The sequence below is a fragment of the Mytilus edulis genome, chromosome 3, assembly GCF_963676685.1.
Source record: "Mytilus edulis chromosome 3, xbMytEdul2.2, whole genome shotgun sequence".
NCBI lineage: Eukaryota > Metazoa > Mollusca > Bivalvia > Mytilida > Mytilidae > Mytilus > Mytilus edulis.
The window spans coordinates 10,196,108-10,215,507 of NC_092346.1; positions in this window are offsets into that span (position 1 = coordinate 10,196,108).

The window sequence follows — 19,400 nt, forward strand, 5'->3', positions numbered from 1 at the left end:
TTATAATCCTGGTACCTTTGATCCTCAATGCTCTTTAACTTTGTACTTGTTTGGCTTTATAAATATTTTGATATGAGCGTCACTGATGAGTCTTGTGTAGACGAAACAAGCGTCTGGTGTACTAACTTATAATCCTGGTACCTTTGATAACTATTAAGGCATTTATGTCTCTAAACATATTGATGGAATGAGATTACGTTAAAAAATTTGTCCATACAAGCTGTTATTACAAGGGTGCTGAGGCTGAATATTGATCAACGTTTGAATTTAAGAAGAAGTCTTGGAGCCCTTTTATGCAATTTAATTATGCTCTCTAGGTAATATTTTGCACAATCACTCCAAACAATAACTAATCAGTTGGAAAATACATCCTTTATAAATATTTCATTGAACTAGTATTTAAAAATTTCTTAACTTAGTAAATTATGTTCATCTATTTCATCTAGACTATTTACTTTTTAACAGATAGTAAATAGAGTCTAGGTGAACTAGATGAACATAAGTTATTGATAAACACTTTGCATGAGAGATAAGGGTCAATTATAACATCTAAAAGTTTTTTACTCAATGACTTAAGAAGAACATTTTTAGAACCGGTTCTTCTTTTATGTTAAACCTAGCTACAACCATGCACTTTTTTCTGAATTTCATTCATCTGATTTTCTTAACACTAGTTTTTATCACACTAGAAGTCATTTTTTACTTTTATTTCCATATCAACAATACTCTTTCCAGATGTATGCATAGTTGATTCGTCTACATGCTACTCTCTAAATAATCACATTTCAGATTTTATAAACAAAAGCTGTGTGGTACATTTTATAAGCCCACTCATCATTCTTACCACCTATTTCCTTTATTTTACTTGACATAATCATCATTCCCTTTTCTCTGCGTATGTCTATTGCGACAGGAAAATTGATTCCATCAGCCTCTGATAGTATTGTCTTACAGGTTTTGCCATCTGGTGATACTACCACAATGCTGTCGATTCCACGAGAAATTATATTAACAAAGCCATGCTTGTCTACTGCAATTCCTTCTGGACTGTCAATGTCATGATGCTGAAATATCCACAAAGGTTCTCCAGTTTCTTTGTAGCAGCAGACTTTGTTGTCAGAGAAAACGGTAGCAAAGATATTCCCTCCAAATAATGATATACCAGTTACTCCAACTTCTTCTAAGACTGTTTGAGACACATCATTCAGATTAACAATAGTACTTTTCTCTGCATTGCTGATTACCAATATGTGACCATCACTTGCTACTCCACAACAGGAATGAGACAGGTTAATTGTTTGAATAACTGTATTCTTTTCTATATCCACCAGAACTGTCTGGTTTTCTGATCCTAATGTGACAGCCACTGTATTATTTTTGACAAAGCAAGCATCGTGAATGTATTCAGTGAATGTAATTACTTTTCTTTCAAAGATGCCATCATTATCAAATAGCAGGAGGACATAACTTGTACAACTTTTATGGTGAAGAGTTAGATATTTTCCATCAGGTAATATCCTGCAAACATTCAAACCCATATATTTCATATCTTCTGGAATTTTCAGAGTTCTTAACATTGATGGTTTAATTTTTTCAATTCTAGGAACAGTTGGTACTAAGTTCTATGCTTCATTTTTTCATCCGGGCTTAATTCGAAGAGTAGATTGACTTGTATTTATGTTGATATCACCAAACGATTTGACATGTTGTAAAATTGATTGCAGGGCAGATGAAATTCTTACCTCTAAGTTCTTTTCCTCAAAATTGTCTCCCCTTTTTAATTCATCTATGTATTTTGCAACTTTGGATGTAGTTGTCTCAATTTCTCTCAGACCAATAAACATCTGCAGCTCAGTTGCAGACTGCGTCATTTTAGAAAACTCATTTTCCAATTGGATTCGAACCCATGCTTCTGAGATATCGTGACACAAAATCGTCTGCACTGTATCCGGTGCGCTAGACCACACGACCACCTTGGCTTCACAAAATGAAGCTTTCGGTGGCCGGGTGTTACCTTTCCACGTCAGTTTTAATCTAGAGTCGTACTCCAGTACATGATATATAAGGCATGAACATGTTATTCTTACAGATCAGCTAAATTATCTATAGTAAAGGATCCTACAAATTATTGCAAGATACAGTCACAGAAAATAATTATATTTATAAGTACGTCTGAGCCAGTGACAACTGTACAACAGATAAATCCATCGGATCACCAGCAATTATGTATATACAATTCGTCTAAACATCAACCCAACAATGTTAGATCTGTTAATTTGCTTTCTCAAGTTGTTTGTTCTTCCCTCGCCGGTATTCGAACCATGCTACTGAGATATCGTGACACAAATTCGCCTGCACTGTATCCGGTGCGCTAGACCAGACGACCACCTTCGAAAACTTAAATGTTTTAAAATGAGATGCAAAGGATTTTTTATACGACTGCAAAATGTTTGCGAGGTATCATTCCGTCTGTATCTTCGTTTGAAGACATAGTTATCAGACTATAGTTTTGGTATAAGAGTATGGATCGATCTCTATGAAAGTGTACTACAAGGTTTCATACCGCAAAAAGAAAGTTGGGATTTTTGGTGGTCAGTGTTCTAAATGTTTAGGAATTAATAAAAAAAAAAAACACTTATTTTTTTTTGTTTAAGGACATTTATTTTTGTTTAAGTGTATGAAACTTTAAGAAATTGTACCACAAGGTTCTAGATCTCAAAGAAAGGTTTGGATTTAGTTTAGGTATTTAAACCATATGTTTTATTTTTTTAGGAAAAAGGGTCCAAAACGGCAATACTTTTCTAATACGGTGTATAAATTGCTTGTTTCTTGGCCAGTTTCAACGGAGTTTCATTCAAAGTTTTGAATTTTGGAGGTTCTTTAAATGATAATCTAACCATGTATTTAGATTTTTTATTTTGGGGTTGGCTTCAAATTGGTCCATTGGTCCAAAATAAAACTTTGATTAAAAAACAATATTGAGGTTATTTGGGTTCTTTCATGTGTTTAATCTAAATGTGTATTTGGAGTTTTAATTTTGGGCCCGTTTTTTTTTAAAAATTTATCCATAAATGTTTAAAAGGTAAAATCACTAAATACTGTTTTCCCAAAAAAATTCACAACGGAAAGTCCCTAATCTAATGGAAAAATCAAAAGCCCAAATACATCAAAAAATGGATAACTGTCATATTCCTGTCTTGGTACAGGCAGGTAGAGGGTCCAAAATTAAACTTTGATGATTTAAAATCAATTGAATTCTTGTGGTTCTCTCATATGCTGAATCTAACTTCATATTAAGAGTTTGATTATGTTCTTTGACTACAATTGTTCTGTGTCAGACACGCCTGGAGTAATGGTAATTTGTAATTGTAATGCATTATAATATTACAATTTTTTTTATGTAATGCAAAGTAATTTGTAATGCACATTTTTTACATTACAATTACATGTAATGTAATGATTACTTTAGTTAAAAATCAATGTAATGCCTCCATTACTGTACATTACTTTTCATTACAAATTTGTAAAATACATGAAATTGAAGAATATTGTACTAAAAAAAAGAAAAATATTAACAAAAACAAAAGAAAGTATTGAATAGAATTATTGTCACAGTTTTGCATCAAACGTTAAAACACATATTAAGGTAAGAAATATAAAATTGTTAAAATCATCAAGTCTTAATCTTGGTTTCTGATTTTTGTATAAAATGATATTGGGAATATTTTGGTGTTTGGTGGTCTATGAAAAATCTTATAAAAACAAATATTAAACAAAACTAAATAGATGGATGGAAAAAAATATGAAGATGAAACTTTCATAATTCTGTACATGTATTTCAATGAAAGATTAAATATGTCAATCATCATTTTTACACCAAACTGGGGTTTGGGTCCTGTCTGTGTTGTTATTTTACCTAATTAATATCAAATGTTTTTATTGCAATCAAATTTTCTCAACTTATGTTTGTCCTCACAGAGCCCTTAGGCATTTAACAAGATAATCCTTTAATGACACATTTATTATATCCCTTTGAAATCCCTTTTTGTTGTCTTAATGATTAAGTGATCAATGATAGAAACAAAATTATATGACAATTTATTTATTTTTCCCCACCGAAGAAACTTAAAAGTGACTTTTTCAGTTTCATGCCTCCTACTACTCCACCAAAGAGTAGACACAGGTTTGGTGCAGTACATGATTTTGACATTTACTTGTCAGAGCAATGTGAAGAAATGTCAATCAATTCACTGGAATACTTGAAGTCAAATTCAGTGCATCTTTGTTAAGCTAATACAGCTATATCAAGTATAGCCATTTCCTCCACATCAGCTCCTGTTGAAAGGCTTTTTAGTATTAATTGCCGGAAAGGTGTACAGATCTGATCATTGTTCTCTTAATGACAGCATGTTTGAAACACTTATGAGAATAAAGTGCAATGGACATGTTAATTAACCAGTATTTGAAGTCTATGTCTATAACACTGTATATATAAGTACATATACATGTACCCTGGTAATAATTTGTTATAAAAATCGGTTTTTGAAATGTTTTTAGTTTTTATATTGAAAAAGTAATGTGTAATGTAATGCATTACACAGGCAAAGTAATTGTAATGTAATACATTACATGTGAGAAAAAATGTAATTGTAATTGTAATTGTAATGGAAGAATCACAAAGTAATTGTAATGTAATGCATTACATTGCAATGTAATGGCCCTAGGCCTGGTGTCAGAAACCTATACTGTGTCGAATATTTGATCACATCAAACATTCAGAGCTGTATCGAGCTTTAACATTGTGTCCATACTTGCCCAAACTATTCAGGATCGTAGTAGACTGTGCTCTGCAGAGTATTTTATGCCATTTATTATGTTTACAAGAATTACGACAAACAAGTTATTTTATTTGAAAAACGTTAAATATTAAGAGATTGTCTGAACATAATGTATCATTTTGAAATCTGCTAAAACATTCTGTTTAATCAAGAAAAATTGATAGCTTTTTAAATGGTAACACAAATGTCAAACTTATTGTCATCCCTTAATGGCCCCCCGATTGTAAAGAAAGTGTTCCATGATGATATTGACATTATACAAAATATAGCTTTGCTAAGTACTATATTTAGGAAATAAACACATCTATTGCAGTATAAATATACAATATTTCATAATTTGTATGTTGTCGAAAAATATAAAATTTATTTGTATGAGCTTTTGAAACAGGACGAAAAGCGAGGCTCCGCCGAGCTTTTTCTCCTGTTTTGTAGCGAGTACCAATAAATTTTATATTTTCCGACAATGTATATATATTGCGTTTATCCTGAAATTACTCCCAACACTTCAAACTTTAGTGAGTTATTAAAATCTTGTCTCTAATTTCTCAAAGAAATCGACAAAGTTGAAACGCGGACCGCGAAGAGGACCCCAAAATGAACTGGTTAGGAAACAGAAATATTCATATTACCTGTTGCTCAACATGGAAGTTGGGTAACAGGAGGCTTTATTTGTACATGTATAAATAAAGCAAACATTGATTTGTATACCTGTTATTTGTATAGTTGATGGCTAATTGCAGGTTAAAACATTTTAGATGGATTGAAATGTGCAGGTTTTAAGGTTAAATTCTTGTAATATTTTGCAAGATGTAGTGACAGAGAGTCATGTACACAAAAACAATATAAATAATATTTTTACTTTAAATTTCATATGATAAATTCTTACTTATTCCTATTTAAAAATGTGCAATTTTTTTTCTTGACCATTATACTAGAGTATATAAAGTACCAGTGTGTACATTACACCACCGCCCATAAATAGGCAGAGCTTTAATTTTACAAGACATTATTCAGTAACGAAAATTTTATAATTTAGAAAAGGCATATATTCTATAGTTCATACTTGAAATATATGTACTTTGTGCTGACAAGAATTATCATTAATATGGTCATATAAATTAACTGTTCTCAAAACTTATGAATTTTTGAAATACTGAGGCTTTTTTACCTCAGGAATAGATTACGGCTTAGCTGTATTTGGCAAAACTTTTTGGAATTTTGGTCCTCAATGCTCTTCAACTTCGTACTTTATTTGGCCTTTTAACTTTTTTGGATTCGAGCGTCTTTAGTAGACGAAACGCGCGTCTGGCGTAAATACAAATGTAATCCTGGCATCCATGATGAGTTTATTTAAACGACCTTAACATTGGTTTGTAAATTTCTCCATATGATTTTATATTTGGCCATTAGCTTGTCAGTTTTGATCACACTATAGGATTCATGTTTCTTTGTTTCTACAAAAAAACTTCTGCCAATTTTGGGAGTATGATTAGCATGACACCAGATGCAGGCATGTTGATGTTTTTTAATCTCTTAAGACATCTACATCCTGCTTATCAGTAGTTTGCAATTTTCCAACACTCATTTTACAATGAATTTTTTTGTCAAACTCATCTTGACGTAAGCTTCAATAAAGGAAATTATCAATTATGCGATAGTTTGTAATTGTGATTCCATTTTTTATTTTTTCTTCGTATATATTTACATCCAGATGTGTTTCATTATTATACGTTATTTTGATTGGATACAGCATTATCGCGTCATTCTTCATTTCAAAATGAATTGTAAAGTTACTTTTTGTGGCGTACATTGATATTTTCCTGTGACAGACATTTTTTCGTATTTTTGTTAAGGATGTACACCTCTGAGGAGCTAAACATTTCTAGAATTAATTTTTTTTATTAACCTGATTTTTGGGTTAATATGACTATAAAAAATAATTGGCGAAGAAAAAATCATATTCTGGTGCACTTCTTTTTTTGCTACGGCCCTTCGAAAATACCTAATTTTGATGATTCTCCCATTTTTCATAAATTTTTACATATTTTGGGGCTATTTTCATGAAAAAATTCACAGTTTCACAATTAAACTTTTGTTCATACTTTCATAAAGTGGACCAATCTGAATAAATTCAACTTAAAAAAAAATATAGGTAGGTGTTAATATAAGAAAGTTTTATCATAATTTGATGCGTTTTTGTGTCAAATTTACCATGCTGTCAATTTTGTAAGTTTGATGATAATATTTTTTTCAAATTCATTGGTATCTTCCACTTGTATCACATGTTTAAGAAATAATTCCAGAACGAGATTTCAACGAGACTGAAACATCAGAAGAATACCTTTAGCTGTTTTTGTGAACTGTCCTACACTAATTTTACTTATTCGTTGTTATTCTGTGGCTAATCTGTCGAAATGTTTTATTATGTTATTTATTTCTCTGACTTGTGTGTTCGTCCATCTATTTGTGCTGTGCTCCCGTTATATAATGTTGTCGTTTTAGCTGTATATTTAACATTGACATTTAGTGCGGAGGTTTGGCTAGCCACAAAACTCCTTAAAATGACATGTACTAAGTCAGGAATATGCCATTTGTTATCTTATAGTTCGTTTCTATGTATGTTGCATTGTCGTTTGTTGTTTTTTTTTTGCACTTCAGTGTTCTGTTGTTTCGTTATTTTCATCTTATATAAAAGAGGGACGAAAGATACCAAAGGGACAGTCAAACTCATAAATCTAAAACAAACTGACAACGCCATGGCTAAAAATAAAAAAGACAAACAGAAAAACAATAGTACACACGACACAACATAGAAAACTAAAGAATAAACAACACGAACCCCACCAAAAACTAGGGGTGATCTCAGGTGCTCCGGAAGGGTAAGCAGATCCTGCTCCACATGTGGCACCCGTCGTGTTGCTTAAATGATTACAAATCCGGTAAATAGTCTAATTCGGTAGGTCATATTCATGAAAGGGAAGGGGATTGTAGTTACGACGTAAGGAACATATCCGATATCATTTGTGAAACGGTTATTCCATAACGGTCAACCAACTCGTGATGGCGTCCGTAAAATTTACGAAGGGATGATTTCAACTTCACCATTTGGAACTCTTGGTTTAATAGCTTCCTTGTGAGCAGCAAACCTCTATCAAGAAAATCATGATAGGAAATGCAAGCACGGGAATATCGTATCAATTGGGAGATATATACCCCGTATGCAGGTGCTGCTGGAATGTTGCTACTTAGAAATGGAAAGTTCACAATTGGAAAGCTGAAATCATCTCTTTTGTCGTAAAGTTTTGTTTTCAACCGACCCTCATTGTCAATTTCTAGATGTAAGTCAAGATATGAAGCCGACTTAACTGTATCTGTAGTATCCTTTATCTCTAGTTCGATTGGATAGATGCGTTCCACATAGTCACCAAATTTTGAATTGTTTAGTGAAAGAACATCATCTATATAGCGGAAAGTAGAGTTAAAGGATATTGCTAACTTCTTATCTTTCTTCCTAAGAAGTTCCTGCATGAAGTCAGCCTCATAATAATAAAGAAACAAGTCGGCGAGTAGAGGGGCACAGTTTGTTCCCATTGGAATGCCGACAGTCTGTTGGAAAAACACGTCCTCCGAACGTAACAAATATGTTGTCAATCAAGAAATCAAGCATCTTGATAATATCAGTTTCAGAGAATTTTTTGTTTGAATCAGAGTGATTCTTTACAAAGTAGGATTTATCCCTCCCTAAGACAAGATACTTGTATCTACGTTGGCCATTCTTTTTTATGAAGCAAAGTAATATCAACTCTTTCAATTTGTCTTTTAGTTTGGAATGTGGAATACTTGTGTACAGGGTAGAAAAGTCAAATGTTTTAATACTGTTACAAGATGAAAGAGAGTTAGATTGTATGTACTCTAAAAGATCTTTTGAATTTTTAAGTATCCACATCTGATTCACGCCACCTCTAGAATAGGCAGTTTCACAATAACTTTGAAGCCCGTCTTTGATTGCTGATAAAATAGATGTTAATAATTTAGAAAGAGGTTTCGTGGAGCACTTGGAAGACCCAGCAATATACCGTTGTTTGTAAGGACACTTATGTAGTTTAGGTATCCAATACAGTGATGGAAGATCCAGTTCTTCATCTTTGGTTGAAATTCCAAAGGAACATAGAACAGACCTATGATTATCCAGGATTTCCTCTTTGGTAAGTGTCGTGAGGGTATATGTTGAGTTACCAAGTGAATTGTCAATACCTATTTCGTTTATCAAGCAGTTGATGTAGTGACTTTTACACACAAAAACGATGTTATTTGGGGCTTTATCTGCAGGGACAACAACATATTTGTCATGGAGGTCGGATAGGTGTTTTGCAACATTTGGGTCTTTAAAGATTGACGTAGCATGGTTATTATTTATTATAGAATATTTGATTCGTTTCCCTCAGTTTCAGGATGTTATCCAGATTTGTTTTCTCTCAATCGATATGTGACTTTTGATCAGTGGTATACTATTGTTGCCTTTATTTATGCTTCACGGCACAAATGCATGTTACCTCAATCAATAACATGCAGCGATGCATGCATGGATCGGTATTGGTTTTGTTTCATAAGCTCAGAAACATTAGACAAGAATTATGATTAAAGTCTATTCAGAATGATAATCATTATCTGAGATAATGGAAGAAATGAACTCGATAACATTGCTCTCATTGCATAGTTATTCTTAAAAGTTTTGCATGCGGTGCTGTAAGCTTGGTACTGTTAATGTTTTCCAGTAAGGCGGATCAGACAAGTTCAAATATATGCAAAGCCAAACAATTTAAAAAAAAAGATGCAATAGGTGTAAATTAGTATTATTAAACAGTCTTGGTTTTACTCATTGTTGATGGCTAACCTATGATTGCTTACATCGACTTCATTCAAATTCTGAGTTTAGTTGTCTCATAAGCAATCATACCCCCATATCCTTATGTTTATAATCATATGCAGTATAAGAAGTCCGTCTTAGTAGACTTCTGACAGTATGTAACTCATTGTATTTCAAGAATTTACTTACCTTCTACTATTTTCCAAGATTAGTTTGGCATTGTTTTAGACTTCAAGGATTTTTTTCCATGGTCATGGGTAAAACTGTCTTTTAAGAACAGTTTATCCACATAAGATCTAAAATACTATCATAAAATCCCCTACATTGTCACTGCATAAGGCAGAAACAATAAAGTGAGAAGACCACATGTCACATTTAAATACAAATAGAAATAATTTACAATATGTTTTTGGATAAATAACATATATTATATGATGATACGTAATCCAAGTGTATAACATACTCAACATAACAGATTGATAATAGGACAAGGATGTCCTGTAATCTTATGCCAATTCCGATAAATAACAAGGCCCAAAAAGAGAGAGAAAAAAAATAGAACATACACGAGTAAATGCACAGTAACTGATGTAATATGAATATACCTGCCTTTGTCGAGCAAACTAACTGATATGTATTACTTATTAAATGCTTATTCAAACATAATTGTTTTTGTTGACTAAAACCAATGTCTGCAATGCTGTGGTCTATATCTTCTTTTCATCGTTTGTTTACGACTTCATCAATGTTTAAATTTCATGTGTTTTACGGTTAAAATCATATGAGCCACGCCGGACTTGCCTTCTCGGGTTCAATGGTCCTCTCATGTTGATTGTTTCTAAGAAATCATCGTCCGTGTCGGATCTGAAACCACTTTCACCACTACTTGTCCAAGATGGCGGCAAGTATGAATCTTCATGTTTTAGTTTATTGTCTTTCTTAGAGGGATCAGTGAATTTCAATTCTATTGTCTGTTATGATGTTTCAATGTTCATCTGCTTGTCAAACACAGAAACTTGCAGCTGATAATAAAGTGAAAGTATATTCCAGGGACACTTATCCCATAGAATTTCGAATTCAATTGCATTCTTAACCACTTTTGCAGGTAGTGCCAAGTGATCATCAAAATCTGCCCATAACCTTACCTCTACGTCTGCTTCTGCTGGAATGTGAGATTCATCAGTCAGAATAATGATTCCATATGTGGTGTAAACGATGAAATCTTGAACATCTCAAAATTCTTCTGAATTTCCTTTACATCTTGGGACGATGAAACGTTGGTTGTGTCTCTTTTTCTTACTAGTATATGTTTTATAATATGAATTTCGTCTTCTGTGAGTAGCTACAAAATTTTAGCTGAAGAACTATGGTAGGAGGTGAGCTAGTATCGATATTCCCAACTCGTACAATATCTGACAAGAGTGATTTAAGAGCTGAACGAAAAGACTGTTCCCTTTTCAATACATTTGGTGTGCCTTTTAGATTTAGTATGATACATCTTTGTTTAGCTGATACCACTTTAAAATTGTCTTGCTTGTCATCTGTGTCACTACTTTTTGTAATGTTTTCAACAACTAATCTTTCATCAATGTTTTTATTATCGATTCGACCAACTACATCGATCAAGCTCTCTGTACGTTCACCTGTGTCATCTCTGATTGTGTCTTTTTTTTCAGCATATACATGAGCTTCCATTTTGATGGCATGCAGCATTTTTACTATAATTCCTAGCTTATCGCCTGTTTTTTCCTGTTGATCTGCAAATTCTGATTGTCCTTCTTTTAAAGCTTTTACATCATCGTGTATGCCTTCTATTTTAGTATTGATGTGAGTAACAATGTTTCCCTCTGACTCTTTAATACTGTCCTTTGTTACACCATTTTGACTCATAGATATATATATTTCCTCCACCATTATTCCTTCATGTTCCATTTTTTCTTTAAGTATTTCAATATCAGAACTGTCAAACTCGACTTTCTTTAGAATGCTATTTTGGTCCTTTAGTAGATTTTTTGGCGGCGAATCAATCAGTGTTAAAGACACTTCACTTAGCTTTATCCACATACTTTTGAGTTCTTTTGAATGAAAACAATGTGTAGTACCTGCATGAAATATTGAGTTTCTTACAGAAACAATGTCATTTAAAGAGGACATCTCTTTGGGTGACAGTGGAACGTAATGTTCGATGAAAATTGAGAACATTGTTACATCAAAATCGTTGAATTTTAGACTAGGATTGGGTACAAAACAATCAAGGCAATATTCTGCTATTCTATGTCCGTTATATTTAACATGAGTTCCATTATGTAAATATTCATTTTGAACTGAATTTTAATGTGCGTATTGTTATGCGTTTACTTTTCTACATTGGCTAGAGGTATAGGGGAGAGTTGAGATCTCACAAACATGTTTAACCCCGCCGCATTTTTGCGCCTGTCCCAAGTCAGGAGCCTCTGGCCTTTGTTAGTCTTGTATTATTTTAATTTTAGTTTCTTGTGTACAATTTGGAAATTAGTATGGCGTTCATTATCACTGAACTAGTATATATTTGTTTAGGGGCCAGCTGAAGGACGTCTCCGGGTGCGGGAATTTCTGGCTACATTGAAGACCTGTTGGTGACCTTCTGCTGTTGTTTTTTTTTTCTATGGTCGGGGTTGTTGTCTCTTTGGCACATTCCCCATTTCCATTCTCAATGTTATTCATTTTAGCCAGTTTTTAACCATTTTTTTTCTTTTTTCCAGTACAGCCTAAATCCGGGCATTCACAACAAGGCGTTCTTCCTTGCCACTGGTGGTATAAATAATGTTTTCATGATGTAAAAAACGTTTGAAGGCAGCCCCGTATTTAGCTTCAGAAAGTATTTTAGAAACCATTACTTTTCTTAAAACCTCCGAAGATATGTCCATAGATGGTTTAATTAGTTGAAAAAACTTTTTTTTCTTCATGTAGGAATATATCCAGTGTCTCGTGATCCAAATCAATGCACACATTAATGATATTGTGATTCAAAAACTAACCGCTGTCATGTTTCTTTCGTTGACATTCCAACCTAATGTGTCAAGTTTTGGAACCAATACTATAACAGCGATCCCTGCGATGCAGATTGACAAAAAATGCCACTTTCGTATGTAATGTTAATACTAGGTATTATTAAGATTTTTCTTCCCGTATATCACAAATATTGTAATGCAAGAACCTAAAAATCTTGTGTTGAAAATCAGTGTCTTCAAATTAATTTCATTTTTGATTTGGCAAATTCTGTAAAATTTTCAATAAATAAACATAATATTATCATGGTTCGCCCGATCATGCAAGACCAAAAAAAGGCAACAGTAGTATACTGCTATTCAAAATTTATAAATCGATTGAGAAAAAACAAATACGGGTTACAAACTAAAACTAAAAACGACACATCAGAAACACTAAAATGCAACAAAATTGTACATCCTTGGTACAGGACATTTTAAGAAAAAAATGTTGGGTTGAACCTGGTTTTGTACCTAACCAAACCTCCCGCTTTTATGGTAATTTTAAATATAACATATAAATGACAGGAGTACAATTTTAATAAGTGGGAGAACATACAGGGCAAAGAAGCACACACATACACAAATCAATAGAACATAACCACAAGCTAATAGTTATTAAAGATAGCAGGCTTATAATTTAAAACGCAAGACGTGTTAAGTCTACATAAGACTTATTAGTGACACTCAGGTCAAAATAGCAAAGAAAGCAAAACAAAGATGAAAGCGTTTATGACCAAAAATTCCAAAAAGTAGTGCCAAATACGACTAAGGTTATCTGCCTGGGATAATAAAATCCTTAGTATTTAGAATAATTCATAACAAACAGTAAACACGCATCAAACAAACAACATACAACAAAAACCGTGAAGAGGTAGACGTACCACGAGTTACTCGACTGTAATGACAAATAAGACAAATAAGATATATGTGAAATGTACCGAAAAAGCAGAATTAAAACCACTGACGGAATTAACAGACAACAACTCAGCACAAAATTATCTCCCTGACCCACTTGTTTAAGAAATAAACAACAAAATGCACGAAAGCGGGAAATATAAATACCGAAACCCATCGTCTCTAACAGTGAACGTAGGACATAAAATAATATAAAACTGAACTTACAAAAGAAACATCATAAATAAATGCATAAATGTTGGATATATAAATACCGAGATAGTATTACGTCGTATAACCATGGTTATAACCATGCGAATTTATACTCATATTCATATTTGGGAATGTGGTAAGTTAAGACACAACCCATCATATAGATCAACCTATTCGTGATGGTGTCTACAGAATGCAATTTTAATCTCTCCTCCTCATTACACTGTTGGGGCAATTTCTGAGTAAAAAGCACACTCCTGTACATGAAGTCTGTGAACATGAACGAGCATAACCTAAATTGAAAGCTGAAATTGGTAATATGGATCATGTTGAAATCATTCCGTTTGTCATAGAATTTAGTGTGGAGTCGTCCATCTACATTGAGGTAAACATCAAAGTATGAGGCAATTCTTTAAGAATCAGTTGTATTCATAATTTCAAGTTCACTGTTATATATGAGATGCATAAACTGACTGAAATATAAGTTATTCAATGAAAATATATCTAAAAGTAAAATAATAAACTTTTAGAAGGTTCTGAATGAAATATGCTTCAAACGAGTAAAAAAAATCGGCAAGTAAGGGCTCACAATTAGTACACATAGGAATACCTACTATCTGTTGAAATATCAATCCTCCTAACTATATTGTCGATCAAAAGTTCAGCATTTTGATAATATCATCTTCAGCATGTTTTCTAATGGAATCGGTGTGGTTCTTAACAAAATAAGAATTATTATAACTCAAAATGAAAAATTATATCTATGAGTCCTTTTTTATAGTTGGGGCAAAATTAGACACAATATTAAAAGAGGGAGGAAAGATACCAGAGGGACAGTCAAACTCATAAACCGAAAATAAACTGACAACGCAATGGCTAAAAATGAAAAAGACAAACAAACAATAGTACACATGACACAAATAGAAAACTAAAGAATAAGCAACACAAACCCAACCAAACACTTGGGGTAATATCAGGTGCTCCGGAAGGGTAAGCAGATCTTGCTCAACATGTGGCACCCGTCGTGTTGCTCATGTTATAACAAATCCGGTATATAGTCTAATTCGGTAGGTCACATTCATAAAAGAGAAGGGGACTGTAGTTACGACATAAGAAACATATCCGATATCATCTGTGAAACGGTTATTCCATAACGGTCAATCAATTCGTGATGGCGTCCGTAAAATTTACGAAGGGATGATTTCAACTTAACCATTTGGAACTCTTAGTTTAATAGCTTCCTTGTTAGCAGCAACCCTCTATCAAGAACATCATGATAGGAAATATAAGTACGGGAATGTCGTAGTATACAGGTATATATCATACTCCGTATGCAGGTGCTGCTGGAATGTTGCTACTTAGAAATGGAATGTTCACAATTGGAAAGCTGAAATCATCTCTTTTGTCGAAAATTTTTGTTTTAAACGTCAATCGTCAATTTTTAGATGTAAGTCAATATATTAACCGACTTAACTGTATCCTTATGATGAAGGTAAATCCAGAAAAGCGCTTCGGACGCAAGAAATTAATAACGTGTTGTTTTCAATATTTTATCTCTATTCCGATGAGATAGATACGTTCAACATAGACACCAAATTTTGAATTATTTAGTGAGAGAACATCATATATATAGTGGAAAGTAAAGTTAAAGGATATTGCTAACTTCTTATCTTTCTTCCTAAGAAGCTCCTGTATAAAGTCAGCCTCATAATAATAAAGAAACAAGTCGGCAAAAAGAGGGGCGCAATTGGTTCCCATTGGAATGCCGACAGTCTGTTGAAAAAAAACACTTTTTCCAAACATAACAAATATTTTGTCAATCAAGAAATCAAGCATATTGATAATGTCAGTTCAAAGCTTGATACAGGTCTAAATTTGGATTGAAATTAAATATTTGACACATTATAGGTTTTTTTATATCTAATTGAAGATTTCTTGCTTTTGTGCAACACACTGTGCTGCTGCGCAAACCTTAATAAATCTGTTTTCAGACTAATTGGTTTTTTTTTTCACTTTTCTTGAAGTGTATTCTTTTTAATTTTATAAAGCTCGAGGATAAAAAATGGGCGATTACACCAAAAATAAATCCTAACCGTATGGTAAAATTTCAGAGCAATCAAAATACTTATACACAAGCTATTGAACTAAACAATGCTTGTTTTGGGCCCCTTTTGGCCCCTAATTCCTAAACTTTTAGGACCAACACTCCCAACCTTTCTTTTGAGGAATTGAACGTTTTTGTAAATTGTTTATAGAGATCAATACACTTAAACTTAAGTTATTGTCTGGAAACCAAATGTCTTCAGAGGACGTCTACATGATAGAAATATATGTATATATTTCTATCATGTAGACGTCCTCTGATACATGTATTGATTGCCTGTAGGACAGTAGTATTAAATGCGGCTCAGTCATCATCGCTGTCTTAGTGAATTCCACTATCCTGTGGGCAGTCAATGAATCACAATCATCATCAGTTTTTAAATAGCTATAGCATACAAACCATAAAACATTCATTTGAATCATAATAAGATGTTTTTGTATTTCATATTTCAGATAGCAAATTTCTAATAGTTCATTTTTTAAATAAATTTCTTCGCCGAGCTCAGCTGAATACAACCGCAAAGGTCCAACCCTGAACCGTTAGGGCAAAAATGGACACAATATTCGAACTTGATACAGGTCTGAATTTAGATTGTAATTAAATATTTGACACATACTAGTAATAGGTTTCTGAAACAAACTAACTGTAGTCAAAGAACTTAGAATTGGTTATTTAATTTGATATTAAATTCAATTTTTTGCTTTTGTGCAATACACTATGCTGCTGCGAATTGCGCCCTTTTTTTGGTAAAAAATAATATTTGAAGAAATGTTCTTTTAATTATTAAAAAATTGTTACCCCCTTTCCTCTCCCCTTGTCCAAAAATAAATCTTTCCCTCAAGATCAACCCCTTTTTCACACCCCCTCTGTCCAAAAAAAATCCTTCCCTCAAGATATGGTCATAACCTCAATTCAAATTTCCAATGAAGTTTGTAACTATAATTATCCACTAAAAATTTACATACATCATATAAGTCTTAAAATAGAAAATGACACACATATTCAAGGCTAAAATTAATATATCTCAAACAGCATTTTTGATAGTAAATTCTAAAAATAAATTTACAGCTAATCACCGAAAGACAATACCAAAAATTATTACACCAGGGTTTTCGATACCACAAATTAGTCAAAACATTTACTAAATTTTATCATCGGTACAAGGACATCATTCGTAAATTTAATTCAACATGCAGACATCTTATACTTTCAGGTATTTCACATCAAATGTTGTATGGTAATATACTTTACAAACCTCAAAAATGTCGGCATTCACCTAAAAAGCTAATTAAACCTTTAAACATACTTATTAAGAAGAGATATAGGTACAATACTGTTGTCAGGACATTAAAGGTTGTATATTTTGGTTTTAATATTGATTCACTTAATTATAGGGTCTTTGCATCGGAAATAAACACATTTATCCTATTCAGTTTTTGCATGATACGGGTTATGTTCTTCTCATATATTTTATGATGGTATAATACTAAACCCCTAAGGGGAGGGATTATGCTTGTTATTGATATGAAGAAGGCATACTCTTTCAATCAGTTAAATTGTTGTCTTGAGCTGGCATGTAAGTGAAATAACTTAGGCATTTACAAGACAACAAATATAACATGTGGAACGTGTATTAAAATCTATACAAGAACACATAACAAAGTTACTAAGGATGTGACGTTACATATGGAACACCAAAGTATAGCGTTACGTTACGCGCGGTTAAAGTCATTACATTTCTCCATTTCTTCAAAGGTTCTGATCTTCATTTCAAATAAAGTGGTATTAAATAAATTAATGTTCAAAAATAAAAGTTTAAATTTAACAGTCCATATTTCACTTATGATATCTATTTTTGATAATAACAGTCCATATTTAAAATCAGACCACAAAGTCTCTAAATCTAGCAGGTGCTCTCTTGGTTCGGTTCGGCATCTCTCTTCTTCCTGGTGCAACCATGTGTTTGTCTCCATTCGGTTTAGTGTGCATTAAAATTCTATCTCGCCATTTACCATTTGAGTTCGGAATGTCAATGTTATTAGCCAGTTTGAAGTGTGAAGAGTCACGAAACTCTTTTCTTCCGTCTGACTTTCGCTGAGCTCCTATGCTTGATCCGGATATTTTGTATATGATATACGGGTCAAGTTCATATGCAGTTGACCATTTATTCCGTTTCTCTTGTTTGAATAAGACACGGTCACTGACTTTAAAAGAATGTTCTCTGTACCTCCTTTTCTGTGAATGCTTATTTGAAACATTTTGTTTGTTTTCTTTGTCTCCCTGTGCTCTTGTGTTCTTGTCTCTTTGTGTGATCTTCTTGATTATGTTTTCGGTTTTATTGCTTTTCCTTATGTGGTTTGATTTAGTCCTTGCTGCTTTGTTTCTTATCTCTGGTATTTTATGTTCGAATTTTGCATTTCCACCCTGAATTCCTAATCCATTTGGCTCTTTTAATGTTCCATCTTCTCCATCCATGTATTTGTAACATGCCTAATTCAATAAGTGTTTTCTTTCCAATAAGTGGTGGTGAATAAGTTTTTCCTTTAATCACAATTATTTTTGTTTTTATTTCTCTAGTTGCATTTCTCTCTGTTGTAATAAATTCTCCTTTTACTTTTAAACTGCTTTGCAAAGTACTCAATTTCGTTTTGCTTTCTAATAATTCAGCTCCCTCTCTAGTTCTGTTTTTGTATGCTCTGTACTGATATTCATCCATTACGTTGACGTCGGCTCCGCTATCTGGTTCTATTTTCACTTCTACATCATTCATCATAACTAGTACTGTTCTTGCTTCGTTTTCAATTTTATGTACATTTATTTTCTTAACTGCACCCAAATGATTCACTGTCCTTCCGAAAAACTCATCATCTGAATAATCTTCTTCGCTTGTGTCTTCCATTGTTCTTCTAACATTACTACCTTGATTTCGTTCAATGTATCGTTGATTCCTGAATTGGTCATTGTCCTGGTATACAGATTGCATACTCGATTTGCAAACTACCGCAAAATGATTCCATTTATGACATTTGTTACACTGTTTTCCGTAAGCACCACAATCTTCATGTTGTTCAAACGAATGTGTTGTTCCACAAAAATTACAATTATTCCTCCTTTCATGTTTCATTGTGTATGCTTCCTCTCTATTTTGCATGCCGTGATGTCTTTGTTTTCCTCCATAATTCGTCACTTTTGCAATTACTCCGGTTTTTGATGCTGTGTATATATCTCTCATATCATGTATCTGCAATGTCGTATCTTCTAGCTGATGTACTTCCTGTAACATTTGATCAAGTGTCCACTTTCTGTTAATTGTCTTTTTGATTAGCGATTCATTATCTGTGGTTTGAATGTGTTCTAAAATTCTGTCATCTTGATTTTCAAACTCACAATCAGCAGCTCTCTCTCGTAGTCGTGTCGCGTATACCACTGTTGATTCTCCATTAATCGGCCTCATT